Below are 15,487 nucleotides of genomic sequence, written 5' to 3'. Positions count from 1 at the left end.
TTCCAGAATTCTGAATAAAACAAAAGAAAAGGAAAAGGAAAAGCGTTGTTAATTTCCTTTGGTTTATGACCCGCTCCTCTAGGAGTGTAGAGATTACCTATGTTGCAGATATTGCTAAAAAGGAAAGGTAAATCCGAAGGGAATGCAGGAGACTGAAAGAAGAAAACCATCAAGTTACTGACAATCCAATAGAAGCCTTCAGGAGAAAACTCTGTGGGAGATAGTTGAACCAGATATGGATCAACAGCCCCTGTGCATCGTCTTTCCTCCAACCACCATGTCATTCAAGCTCAAGCCTGGTTTGATTAACTCGTTGCCTATCTTCGGGAGAATTTCAGGAGATAACTCCCACAAATATATCAAATACTTCCACATGGTGTGCGTAAATATGTGACCCCATGGGGTTACAAAAGAACAATTAAACCTTAAGGCCTTTCCTTTCTCATTATAGGATGGCATTAAGGATTGGTTGTACTACTTAGCCCCCGAGTCAATAACTACCTGGAATGAATTGAAAAATAAATTTCTTGAAAAAAATTTCCGGCTTCTAGAGCCAATTCAATTAGAAAAGATATTTATGGAATTAAATAGAATATTGGAGAAACACTGTCTGGATATTGGGAAAAATACAAAAGATTGTATGCTAGTTTTTCGTATCATCAAATATCTGATCAATTATTAATCCAGTATTCTTATAGTGACTTACTTTCTAGTAACAGGAGTTTCATTGATTCTGCCGTTGGTGGTGCTCTTACTGATAAGACACCTAAGGAGGCTCAGGAGTTAATCTCGCGCATGGCTGAGAATGATAAGAATTTTGGGACCGAGGCTACTGAATTTGATTCATACTTCTGAGGTAAAAGAGTTGAGATCACAGCTTTCTAACTTGACTGCCCTTGTTACGCAGATGGCGCAAGGGAGAGTAGCCCAAGTAAAGAGTTGTGAAGCTTATGGAGAACTAGGACACTCTTCTGAAGCATGTCCTCAAGCACAAGTAAATGCAGTTGGGGGTTACCAGAGGAAGTGTTGGGGTTGATGCCCTAAAGTCCCGTGTCCTGTAGTTTGTAAACAGTATGTATGAACACTTGTGTTGTTAATATATGATATTTACTTCACATCTTGTATTTTGCTCGATTAATTATTTTATTTGCTTTACCACAAATCAATAAACATAAAATCCCTGGTTATCTGTATGTGACTCAAGCATGTATGTGGTGACATACAAGTGGATCATGTCTTGAGTGATAACCAAAATGGTCTGTAGCAAATGAATAAAGGAGGGAAACCTTATCATGGTAACGTTACGAACGCGGCCCACTTTGTGGAATGGTCATAAGTGTTGTGACTTGTCACAGATGGTTTGATCCTGATCATTTATGTTGGGGACATGCGAGCGAGGGCGTCCTATACAAAGAGTTTGTATAAGACCTGACCACGAAGTGTTAACATCTCGTTATATAACACTGTTCATGACAGAGACTCCACTTCACTAGGATGGCCATAGGTAACATGACCTCAATCCTAAGTGAGTTGGGAACTCCTGCCATTGAGGGCGGTTCTTTGATTTGTATGGGTGCAAGTGGCCAGGTCGCTGATTCAAACCTACCATTTTGGGGATTCATCTGATTTGGGAGCTGAGAACTTAGCTACACAAGATGGAACTCGCTCCTTCCCCGAGGCAGGGGTAAGTAGATAGATGGCTCCCTTAAGGGCTGGTTTCGGGGCTTGAACGATGTGGCGCCACACACCTTCTCTTGGCCCGGGAGGCATTCACACATAGTTAGACTATGTTGTATTATTCATTAGAGGAATCAGTGGTACTTAAGGAATGAGATGTAACTACGGGGGTAAAATGGTAAATTGGCCCAGCTGTACTTACGAGCATCTGTGAAGGGTCATCGTACTCATGGTTGGTTAGATCCAATGGACACAGAAATATATCTGTGGTAAGAAGAGTTCAGCTGTTGGTCTTTAGTGGAATCACTGACAGTTAACGGATGGTGGATCTCGTGGCTAAAGAGTTTAGTCAGCTATTCACGTACCGTTGGAGCTTTGAGTCACAAGTCCATTAGGTTCCCTGGGTAGCTTGGATAAAGTCGAGAACCAGTATTTGGGTTAATTTGAAATGTTCAAATTGACAAGAGGAAGTTCAAGTATATGATATAATTGGACTGATTAATTATATATTATATAATTGGCTAAATGTATGAGATACATTATTTTGGAGGAAATTAGATATAAATATAATTTACATCAAGTAGAGGAGAAAATACTATAGTAGATATGTGATATCAAACTATAGGATATAAATATAATATGATTATATTAATTGATTAATTATATGATAATTAACCAATTCTTCCACATTCGGACGTGGGTAGTGGGCAGCGTTGGTTAAGGTAACCGACGGGTTAAAAATGAAAAGAGTTTTCATTTTTTGGACCGAGCATTCATTATTTTTCGTCCGTCCAAAAGAATTCGTGAAAACGATCATCCGAGAGCCTATACGATGAAGCTCTTCCGTCTAAACGATCGTCTACCTCACAATTTCTCTAAACGATCGTATACGTTTTTCCTAAACGATCGTTCAGCTTTTCATATACGATCTTGTAACTCTTCTATACGATAAGCACTTCCGCTATACGATAGCACTGTATTATCTCCCACTTGCTTATCGTCTACACGAATCGTTATCCTCCGTCCTCTACTAAACTCACCAAAGCCCACTCTTTGGGTTTTCACTCCGAGGATACCCGGGTTTCACTAGTGGTGGTGTCGTCCCCATTGCAGTGTTTGTGTTCGTGCTGATCGTACTATTGCAGTCGACATACCGCCGGGTGTTGGTAGATCTGTTGGAGGGTTTCCGCTGCATTGGGTTCAGAAGGACGAAGAGAGTCTTCAACTGGTATGAACCCTTTCCCTGTTATTCATTGTGTTCTGAGCATGCCGATAATTAGGTTTATATGCATAACTGTTAGTGTTGAAAGTATATCTTTTGTGTTTCAGTCATTGTGAAATCGGAGCGATCTGAACACGCTCATGGAACTCTCGGCATGAGATCCTTCAGGAAGTATCACCCTCATGCTCTTGTATACAACCTAAGATGGCGAGATCACCCCAACCTCAAATGGGGAGGTCAAGCACAGGGGCATCATAGTTCAAACCACTCCCACTAACCATCATCATCTTCTTCAGGCATGTCATTTGAAGACGTTGTTAAATATTTGGCTAACCATTCTTTAAGATTCCAACAGGACATTCATTAATTGCAAAATGACTCCATCCAGCAGTCATAGGACACCAAGGCATTGCTGGTAGGCCCAGATTTTATCGTCGCCCGTAAACCTTTGCTACACAAATAAAATTTATAAATCACCAAACGAAGTACTTACACAAACTGGTAGTACAAGCGACAAGTCCGGGGTCGAACCTCAGGGCGCGGAAGATTAGTTCATCGAAGCTAGTTTTTAGTTAAAGAGGTAAAATGGAGGGGGAGGGGGGAAGGGGTTTGGTGTGGATTGGATAAGTCGAATTGCAAGAAAATAAAATGTGAGAAAATAAAACATAGAAATATAATTAAAGGAAATGACCTAGCTTAAGGGAATTGGAATTGATCAACGCAATTCTTGTTCATCGAGTTATTTAAATGCAATTTTAGTTTCTCGGCTATGCCTAGCTCAATTGATTAAAATCCCAATCAATGGTCCTAATTGAAGGAACTGTTATCAAAGAGTACCTCTGAGCGGAAGCAAGATCGTTCCAAACTCATTGTGACAGAATTATCGCATTCACAATCTAACAGGCTAGATACGCATTAACAACTAATTACAAGCATACTTTGAAACTTTAAACAACAAAGAGAATGAAATGCATACCAATTGAAGAACCCTTCTTCGCCTCAAATCTCGTTTTCGTCTAAAGACTGCTCCTCTCGCTCTCGCTGAGATCGTCCAAGCAATCGTCCACCAAATCACGGTCGTCTACCAACGAACGGACTCCTCACGAACACAGAAGAAAGGAAGACACTACTACTCGGAACCCTCCGTATTCTCGGTGTGAAAATCTAAGAGGTAGAGGGAAGGAAGAAGAGACAGTCATATACCATGACCAAGCAAGTAGGAGAATTCAGGTGTCTATCGTATAGACGATGATTGATTGTTTAGGTAGAGGTACACAATCGTTTAGTAAAAGAGTTGCAATCGTATAGACGATCATTTAGTAAGACGCTCGGGCGCACGATCGTTTAGAAAGAGCTAGACAATCGTTTAGAAAATCCTATGCGATCGTTTAGTAAACCGCGCGCGTGTATACGATCGTTTAGAAACTTTGAGCTATCGTGTAGACTCTCGGTTTGCTATCCGATAGGCAGTATACACCACTCGTGAGCGAATGTCTGATCCTTTTGCAAAATGAAAACAATTTTCATTTTATCCTTCAGTTACCAAAACTGAATGCAACCTCCCACTATCATTCAGTTACGGAGAAAAAGTCGGCACAATTATCTATAATTGTCAAATTAAAAATAAATATAATCTTTCTATATTTATAACCTATGGTTTAATATCACATCATATGAAATACATTAACCATAGTCCTTTTCTCCCCCACTAGATATAAATCATATTTATATCATTTTCCTCCAATTAATCTATCTCATACATCATGTCAACTATATCATATATAATTGATCAGTTCAATCATATCATATATAATCGAACTCTCTCTTGTCAATTTGAACACTTCAAACTGACTCAAAAACTTATTCTCAACTTGAATCCATTGAGCTACCAAGAGGACCTATCGACCTACGGCTCAAAGTTCCAATGGCACGTGAATAGCTGACTAAACTCTTTAGCCACGAGATCTACCATCCGTTAACTGCCAGACATTCCACTAAAGACCGACAGCTGCAATATTCTCACTACAGATATATTTCTGCGTCCATCAGATATAATCAATCAACAGTACGATAACCCTTCACAGATGCTCGTAAGTACAACTGGCCAATTCACCGTTTTGCCCCTATAGTTACATCTCATTCCGTAAGTACCACTAATCCCTCTAATGAACAATACAACATAGTCCTACTATGTATGGACACCTCTCGGACCATGAGAAGGTGTGTGGCGCTATATCGTTTAAGCCCCAGAATCAACCCTTAAAGAAGCAATCTATCTACTTACCCCTGATTCAGGGAATGAGTGAATTCTATCTTAAGTTCCCAACTCCCAAATCAGATGAATCCCCAAAGTGGTAGGTTTGAGTCGACGATCTGCCTACTCGCATCCATGCAAATCAAAGAACCGCCCTCAAAGCCAGGAATTCCTAACTCATTCAGGATTGAGGTCATGTTACCTATAGTCATCCTAGTGAAGTGAAGTCTCTATCATGAACGATGTTATATAACGAGACTATAACACTTCGTGGTTCGGTCTTAACAAACTCCTTTGTATAGGATGCCCCCGCTCACATGTCTCCACATGAATGATCAGGATCAGACCATCTGTGACAATTCACAACACTTGTAACTATTTTACAAAGCGGGCTGCATCCGTATTGTTTCCGAGATAAGGTTTCCCTCCTATATCCATATACTACAGACCATTTTGGTTATCACTTAAGGCATGATCTACCTGTATGTCTCCACATACATGCTTAAGTTACAAACGACAACCAGGGATCTTAGTTTATTAGTTTGTGGTAAAGCAAATAAAGCATCCAATGTTCATAGACAAAAGTGAAGAAAATATCATATATTATTACATCACAAGCGTTTGTTCAAAACTGTGTTTACAAACTACAGGACCCTACGAGAGTTTAGGGCATCATCCCCAACAATCTCCCACTTGTCCTAAAGCGAGTGGGGTATACAAAAAACTAATACAAAACAATAAATTAGGACACTAAGACCTAGTACAAAAATATCTCCCACTTTCCCTAGTCCAACCGCGGGCGGTCCCATAGACCCATGCTCTAAAGGTGACCCTAAAAAACTGTAGTTGTGAGAGCCTTCGTAAACGGGTCAGCAACGTTGTACTTCAAAGCGATCTTCATGACTATCATGTCCCCTCGATGCACTATCTCACGGATGAGATGATACTTGAGAATGTTCTTAACTGTGGTCCAGTGACCCCGGCCTGGGTTAAACTGATACTTACTGACTATTCTCACAGCATAGCAGATGTCTGGTCTAGTACAGAGCATCACATAAACCAAATTGCCAACGGTAGATGCATATGGGACTCGTCTCATCTCCTCAACCTCTGGAGGCGTCTTAGGACACATTTCCTTAGACAAACTAACTTCATGCCTGAACGGTAGTAGACCCCTTTTGGAGTTCTACATCGAGTACTTAAGCAACATCTTGTTAATTTACGATGCCTGAGACAGCGCTAGCACTTTGTTCTTCCAATCTCGAAAGATCTGTGTACCCAGAACAAATTGAGCCTCTCCCAAATATTTCATTTGGAATTGGGTTGTTAGTCAGTTCTTAACTGCAGTCAGTAGTCCTACATCATTCCGAATAAGTAGGATATCGTCTACATACAACACTAGGAAAACTACTGAACTGTTGATGATTTTCTTGTAGACACAAGGCTCATCAACGTTTTGGTCAAAGTCGTATGATTTGATCGCAGTATCAAACTGAATGCTCCAAGATCGAGACGCCTGTTTCAACCGATAAATGGATCGATTTAGTTTGCAAACTTTTTGCTCTTGACCTTGGACAATGAATCCCTCGGGCTGCACCATATACATGGTCTCCTCAAGATTACCATTCAAAAAGGCAGTCTTGATGTCCATTTGCCAAATCTCATAATCATAATAAGCGGCAATGAACAGGAGGATGCAAATCAACATTAACATGGCAACAAGTGAGAAAGTCTTCTCATAGTTGACTCCCTCCACCTGGGTATAACCCTTTACCACAAGTCGAGCCTTGAAGGTTTGCACCTTCCCATCGGCATTCCGTTTCCTCTTGTAGATCCATTTCCAATCTATAGGTCTGTCCCCATCGAGTTGATCTATAAAATCCCATACTGAGTTGAAGTACATGGACTCCATCTCGAGATTCATGGCTTTGATCCATTCATCTTCGTCAACATCCTCCATTGCCTTCTGATAAGACAACAGATCCTCAACGTCACCATCGGCTACCATAGCCAGGATTTTCGTGAAACCCATATAGCGAACAGGTGGGTTTGCAACCCTCCCATTGCGTTGAGGCTCCCTCAACTCTTGAGTGGAACTGACCTACTAGATGAACTATCATCAACAATTCTTACTGATGAAACAGGCCCTTCAACAACTCTTGTTGAAGTTTCAGTAGTTTCATTGGAAAGCTCACGTAACACGATCTTACTACGTGGATTGTGCTCCCTAATATGATCCTCCTCCAATAAGGTAGCGTTCGTAGAAACAAACACTATGTTTTCTGTCGGATCATAAAAGTAACCCCTTCGTGTACCTTTGGGGTAGCCTACAAAGAGGCACAACTTCGACCATGGTTCCAATTTCTTTGTATTAGCCTCAAGCACATGTGTTGGGTAACCCCATATGTGGAAGTGACCTAAACTAGCTTTACGTCCGTTCCACAACTTCAGAGGTGTTATCGCAACACTGTTGGAAGGAACACAGTTGAGTATATACACTACAGTCTCCACTGTAAAACCCCAAAACGAGTCTGGTAAGGAAGCAGAACTCATCATCGACCGAACCGTGTCCAACAAGGTTCTGTTTCTCCTCTCCGTTACACCATTTTACTGAGGTATACCTAGTGCTGAGAGTTGGAAAATGATTCCATGTTCTATCAAATAGTCTCGGAACCCCGAATCCAAAAACTCTCCACCTCGATTTGATCAAAGTGTCTTAATCCGTCTATCCAATGCATTTTCAACTTCAGCCTTGAACTCTCTGAAATTTTCAAAGGATTCAGACTTCTGTTGCATCAAATAAACATACCCATACCTAGAGTAATCATCAGTGAAGGTGATGAAATACTCATAGCCTCCTCTGGCTCGCATATTCATCGGACCACAGAGGTCAGAATGTACTAAATCTATAGGCTCTTTGGTTCGATAACCTTTTCCAGTAAAAGGTCTTTTAGTCAACTTACCCTTAATTTAAAATTCGCACACCGGTAAGGAATTTTCATCTAACTCGCTTAGAAATCCATTCTTCACCAACCTCAATCTTATTTAGATTGATGTGCTTTAATCGAAGGTGCCAAAGTTAGGCATTTTATTTTGGAGAAACTCGTTGACGTTTATTTTGAGTTACGACAGTTTTAAACATCTCTATGTTATGGAGGAAACTTGTTGCTAACGGCCTTAGCACATACAAGTTATTTTCTAGATATGTTGTATAGATTTCTACTCCATCTTTATGAATAAACACTTTATTCAAATTAAATTCAAGAGTATATTTACGCTACAACAAGCACTTTATAGAAATTAAGCTCATTTTCAATTCAGGAACTACAAATACATCATGTAAAACAAGAAATTTCTTCTGTAAAGTCAACTGGATTCCTCTCACAGCCACAACTGAGACGACGTGCCTGGTGCCTACTTGCATCATCATCTCACCAGCCTCCAGTTGCTGCCAGAATCTAATCCCCTGAAAAGAAGAACAAACATGATTAGTGGCGCCTAAATCAATAATCCAGGCAGAATCATCATTCTCTACTAAACAAGTTTCCAAAACTAGTAAATCATATTTACCTTGTTTTGCTTTCGCCTTGGCCGCTTTATTCTCCTTAAGCCAGCTAAGACAATTCCTTTTCCTCTGTCCGTCTTGGTTGCAGTGGAAACACATTCCCTTTTCAACCGATGGCAGACGCCTACCCTGCTAGGCGACAGGCTGTGGGTTAGCAGGTTTCTTCCCCTTCCCCTTACCATCATTCTTCTTCTCCCACTTGGAAGTGTTTGAAGTAGAAGGTGCAAACTTTGTTTCCAAGGTCGAACCTTTATGGAACGTCTTTGAAGATAAAGCAACATTTGCCTCACCTCCCTTCTTCTCCTTACTTTTCAACAAGGATTAGAATGTTTGCAACTCGTTAAGGAGAGTTGTAAGGGTATAGTCCACTTTGATCAGTATAGCATTACTAACAAAGTGCAAGAAGCTATCCGGCAACGAATGCAGGATAATGTTAACTTGGCTTCCCTCATTGATCCTAGACCCATTCATCTCCGCCACATTGAAGTGGACCATTATATTAAGCACATGTTCAAGAACAGAGATGTTTTCCTCCATTTTGGAGTTGAAGATACATTTAAGAGCCTCGTGCTTGAGCTGTTTAGACGACTGTCCGAACATCCCCTGTAGGGACTCCATGATTTCACACGCTGAAACCATGGGTTCATACTTCTTGTCCAAAACGTCGTTAAGACTGGCCAAGGTATAGGCTCAATCCTTCTCATTCGCTCATGTCCAACGCTCATAGTCCTCCCGAACATTTCAAGCGGCATTAGGAGGTGGAATAGGAAGACACTCCTTCGTAAGGACGAACATGAGATCCTCGATGATAAGTATTGTCGTGATCATGTGTTTCCAACTAGCAAAATTCTCGCCAGTTAGTTTGTCGGTGCCAAGTAGAGCTATTGTGGCTATAGCCATTTAAAACGTTGCTGAAAACAGAACAAACTTTATAAGTCTATGCTAAACCACATTTTAACACCAATTTTAGTTTTTAGCAAAATAGTTTCCAAATACCCTAAGTGAAAAGACTTCTATTTCGCAATGATACCCTAGCGAGGCAGGACAAACGTCACCGGTGGGGTGATCAAATGCCCCTTCACTGGGATGAGATTCTCTCAACCATTAGGCAGAACCAACTCTTGGAACTGCACCTAACAGTCACCATTCATTTGGTCCAGAACTGTTAACCCTTAACAATTTCATGTAAGTGTAACCCCTCGTTTTCGGTCCTAGAGTCCCGCCTTAATGCGTCGACCGTAGGGAAAAAGCAGACTAGGATAAGAGACTAAACGATCTGATCCTCTACAGGAGATCAAATAAAGAAATGTGCAAAACTACCATCCTATAGAGGGACACTCCCAGGGTGCCTTGAGGCGATGCACAAAAACTTTATCCAACCTAACGAGAGAGACCGTGGAATATGTTGTCGCATATCCCGTTCTCACTTACTATGAACATTCTCTTTGTCCACCTTGATATTGACCTACCCAAACACCATCCTTTAGGGGGACACTCCCAGGGTGCTACGAGGCTGATGATAGATCTCACAGTATGGACAATAAAGGGAGAAATGCGAGAGGTTTAAATGAAGTATCAGATACCCCAAGTACCTCCCACTGAATGTTCTACCTAGGGGCTCATCAACTTAGACCATTCGGCTATTGATTTTAATCTAAATCAGTTTAATTTGCCCAAAAACAACTCTTGTCTTTTAAATTAAACAAGTTCAAGTAGTCACATTAAACTCTTTAATAGACTGTCCTCAAAATTGCATGCATGCATCAAATCTATCTAATTCACCTTTCCAAGTAGGTTCCCAGGTAGGAGTGTTCCGTTTCCGTCACCTTAAATACCCTAGTCTAGACAGAACCCGCCTTAGACAAAAGGTCGCTTATAGATATATCTGCTACACTTTAACTTTTTATTAGTCAATTTAATCATATTAAACTAATTAAAAGATTAAAGCCTTTGTTGCTAATCTCATTAGAACCATGATCTTAGATCTATCTCCACCAAGTTTTAGAACACTTTTAAAACTATGATTCAAACCTAAGTTTGCATGCATGTCTTTCTTATAGATTTTAGTTCTAATTTTCTTTTAACCTTTATAAAAGAAACAACTAAAATCATACACATTGCCACACAACTAGATATTTATAACATTTATTGATAACAGGCAGAAATGCACGTTATTACAGTGCTAAGTTATTAAACAATGAAGGTTTGCATTGATAAAATATATAAGATTGCGTCCAAAAAGTATTAAGTTCATGACATTGCGGTCACATGCGTTCATCGCATAAAAACAGTTAACTTTGGTATTTTTATGCAGAATATGCGTTGACGCAAGGCGGAAAGCACGATCATAAGAAATCAATGGTCGAGTGCAATGTTACCGCAAGGCTTTGCGGTGATTTGTGCTTGCAAACATCTGCTCAAGAAGGATTGCCGCATAGAGTCAACGCAACTTGGTGGGCGCATCTGGGTGAAAAGCATAATTAATCATGATGGGACAGAAAGCTGATGACGATCGTGTCCGATTTAAGTTGACAAGCCGCTAACGATAACAAGTACACTCAGCTTTTCGGTGACAAATATTCGGCGCATCAGTCAGAGAATTAAAGAAATCCTATCTGTGCAATCATAAGAGAGAAGCCACCTTTCACCCTGAAGCTCTATAAATACCGAAGGCAACCTTCAGAAAAGGAGTTCAAACAGTTCAGATACTTAGATAATTTTCTCCATAGTTAGAATAACCTTGTTCTTAGATTTTCTTTTATTTTAAGGCGGAAGCGAGAAAAGCGGGATTGTGCCGACAGATCGTTCTGGTGAACTTAGGAGATTGTCAAAAGCGTCGAGATTGGAGAGAGGGCCAGCTTCTGCGGAAGCAGGAATATCTTTTGAACATAATAGAGTTGATAGTGTAAAGGCCTTGGGAAGCAAGGGATTGCTACCAAGTTCTCTATCCTTATCTTCCATTGTCATTTTGTACTCAAACTTATCTATAGAAATGGAATTTACTTCTTTATATCTGTTCACTCTCTGTTTATTACGCATGAGTAGCTAAATCTATTGAATGGGTTGAGAAGCACTTAGCTAGCATAATTGGGGATCTTCATTCTATGCGATTGTCTTGTATTATGTATGCTTCATTCGTCCATTAGAGATACTCGGGAGGGTAATCTAAGGATAGGATCTAGGCTTGGGAAAGTCAGGTTAGAATCTAGGCTCAGGAGAGTCAGGTTAGAACACATAATCAAGAGATAAGAGCTTAGGAATAAGCACTATTTACTATTAACGCATCGCATGCATCCTAGAGATAGGATATGATTGTGTGCAATCACCTTGTCTTTGTGTGCATCTTGCATCATCGCATAGGAAAAGAGTAGAGACTTAGAAATAAGCTCTATGGACATTGTTGTATTCAACACATGTGTCCTAGAACTAGGAGCACCGCATTTGTATTAGAAAATGATCTGCTGTCGCATGAGTGTAGCATGATCGCATAGTTTGATGCATTCTCGGAAAACGCTAGCGAAAGACCTTCTCAACCCGTTCCTCCACATACTCAATGTATCTACCACATCATCAAACTTTTCTCAAATCTGCCACATACATTTATTTCTATACCACAAACAACTATTTGATTTATTTGGTTACCGCAAAGTCTTCTTAGAAATTATCACCACATTCTTTTTTCCTAGTCCCTGAGTTCGACCCTAGACTTACCAGGAAACTCAGTGGGGTTTATACTTGGATTCTGTTGAGAAAACTTGTTGCTCAACGCATTTCCATCACCACATTTCATTCCATAACTTCACCTCGTAAAATAACGCATCACTTATAAATTTAACCTATGTGTCATGCTTCATGCAATGTCCGCTCATTACTATACATAACTTTTATATACATGTAACGAACTAAGTAAACATGCTTCCATACACCCTTATACTATAACACTTATAATATAAAGATGATGCATGTCTATGTTTTATCCATGCATAAATATAACTCTTATATTATATGATGCATGATCATGCTCTTATGTAATTTAAATCATGCTTCTCTAAATCATAACACTTACAATAAAGAGATGATGCATGACCAATGCATAAATTGAGGTGGGATTTCTTCTATATGGCATACCATATGACATATAAATAAACATACATCCTATGTACATTCACCAAGATTAATGGACCGGGATGAACTGCCTCTAAACCAAAAATCAAAATTCTATCTATTACATTTTCCATTGAGCAAACCGGTTCATAGGCGAATCGGGTCTTGAACTGCCCGGGCGAAGCTCCCATCTTTTAGTAAACGCGGCCAGGTATATACAATCGTTTAGCAACGACCGAGTACCAATAACCATGGGATGAAGCATGAGGTACCCGATCGTTTAGTGCACAAGTCAAAGCACGCGAGTCTAAACAATCGTTTAGACGACGACGTTGCTATGAAGCACGATTGTCTAGATGATCATATAACAAGTGCTTAGTAACATTTTACTTCGCGGTCATGTAGTCAGGAACTAAGTGATGAAGCTTGTTGAGCTACACGATTGTCTAGTGCGCACACGTCAACCTACTTCCGAGTATCCGATACTCAATGGTCGTATACCCCATCGTTTACATGACCTGACCAACACTTGGTTGTCTTCATCCTCGAAGAACAACAACCCCTTGCCTTGAAGCTTCATCACGAACGACTCACAAAGACTCAAACATTTTGAAATTATAGACTTGATAGCAAGTTAATACGCCTAAAACACAGCGGCCCTTACAATTAACTTTGAATGTAAAAGAATTTAAACAACCAGAGGCTCCATTCTAGAAAACTCCATTAATCCACATCCATAAACATATGTTGAACGCTTAAACAAAATGTAGACATGCTTCACCCACCAAGAAAGTAAATTCTATTCTTTGCATCAATGAATTTGGAACATCAGAATCTGGCTCTAATACCAATTGAAGGGACTCTTATCAAAAAGTACCTCTGAGGGGAAGTAAGATCATTCTAAACTCATTGTGATAGAATTACCGCATTCACAATCTAGCAGGCTGGATACCCATTAACAACTAATTACAAGCATGCTTTGAAACATTAAACAACAAAGAGAATGAAATACATACCAGTTGAAGAACCCTTCTTCACCTCAAATCTCGTTTCCATCCAAGGACTGCTCCTCTCGCTCTTGTTGAGATCGTCCAAGAAATCGTTCACCAAATCACGGTCGTCTACCAATGAACTGACTCCTCATGAACACATAAGTAAGGAAGACACTACTACTCGAAACCCTACGTATTCTCGGTGTGAGAATCCAAGAAGTGTGGGCTCTGTTGGATTTAGTAGAGGGAAGGAGGAAGAAACAATCGTATACCACGACTAAGCAAGTGGGAGAAGTCGGGTGTCTATCATATAGAGGATGATTGATCGTTTAGGTAGAGATACACAATCATTTAGTAAAAGGGTCGCAATCGTATAGACAATCGTTTAATAAGACACTTGGGCGCGCGATCGTTTAGAAAGAGCTAGACGATTGTTTAGCAAATCCTATACGATCGTTTAGTAAATGCGCGCGTGTATACGATTGTTTAGAAACTTTGAGCTATCGTGTAGGCTTTCGGTTTGCTATGCGATAGGCAGTATACACCACTCGTGAGCAAATGTCTGATCCTTTTGCAAAATGAAAACAATTTTCATTTTATCCTTCAGTTACCAAAACTGAATGCAACCTTCTACTATCATTCGGTTACGGAGAAAAAGCCGGAACAATTATCCTATAATTGTCAAATTAAAAATAAATATAGTCTTGTTATATTTATAACCTATGGTTTAATAACACATCATATGCAATACATTAACCATAGTCATTTTCTCCTCCATTAGATATAAAACATATGTATATCATTTTCCTTTAATTAATGTATCTCATACATCATGTCAACTATATCATATATAATTGACCAGTTCAATCATATCATATATAATTGACCAGTTCAATCATATCATATATAATCGAACTCCCTCTTGTCAATTTGAACACTTCAAACTGACCCAAAAATTGATTCTCAACTTGAATCCATTGAGGTACCAAGGGGACCTTATCGACCTATGGCTTGAAGCTCCAATGATATGTGAATAGCTAACTAAACTCTTTAGTCACAAGATCCACCATTCATTAACTGCCAGGCATTCCACTAAAGACCGATAGCTGCAATATTCTCACCACAGATATATTTCTGTGTCCATCGGATATAACCGATCAACAGTACGATAACCCTTCACAGGTGCTCGTAAGTACAACTGGCCAATTTACCATTTTACCCCTTTAGTTACATCTAACTTCTTAAGTACCACTAATCCCTTTAATGAACAATACAACACAATCCTACTATGTATGGACACCTCTCGGACCATGAGAAGGTGTGCGGCGCCATATCGTTCAAGCCCCAAAATCGGCTATTGAAGGAGCAATCTATCTACTTACCCCTGATTCAGGGAAGGAGTGAATTTCATCTTGAGTTTCCAGCTCCCAAATCAGACGAATCTCTAAAGTGGTAGGTTTGAGTCGGCAATCTGGCCACTCGCACCCATGCAAATTAAAGGACCACCCTCAAAGCCAGGAGTTCCCTGAAGGAACTCTTATTCAAGAGTACCTACGAACGAAAGCGGGTCTTTCCAATTCATTGTGATAGAATTACCACATATACATTTAAACATACTAATATGCATTCATAATGTTATAGAGATCAAGAGATCATACCAGTTAAAGATTTCT

Source organism: Benincasa hispida, chromosome 6 (assembly GCF_027475165.1).
Source record: "Benincasa hispida cultivar pf3 chromosome 6, pf3_genome.v1.1, whole genome shotgun sequence".
NCBI lineage: Eukaryota > Viridiplantae > Streptophyta > Magnoliopsida > Cucurbitales > Cucurbitaceae > Benincasa > Benincasa hispida.
Note: the sequence above shows the minus strand (reverse complement) of the source record.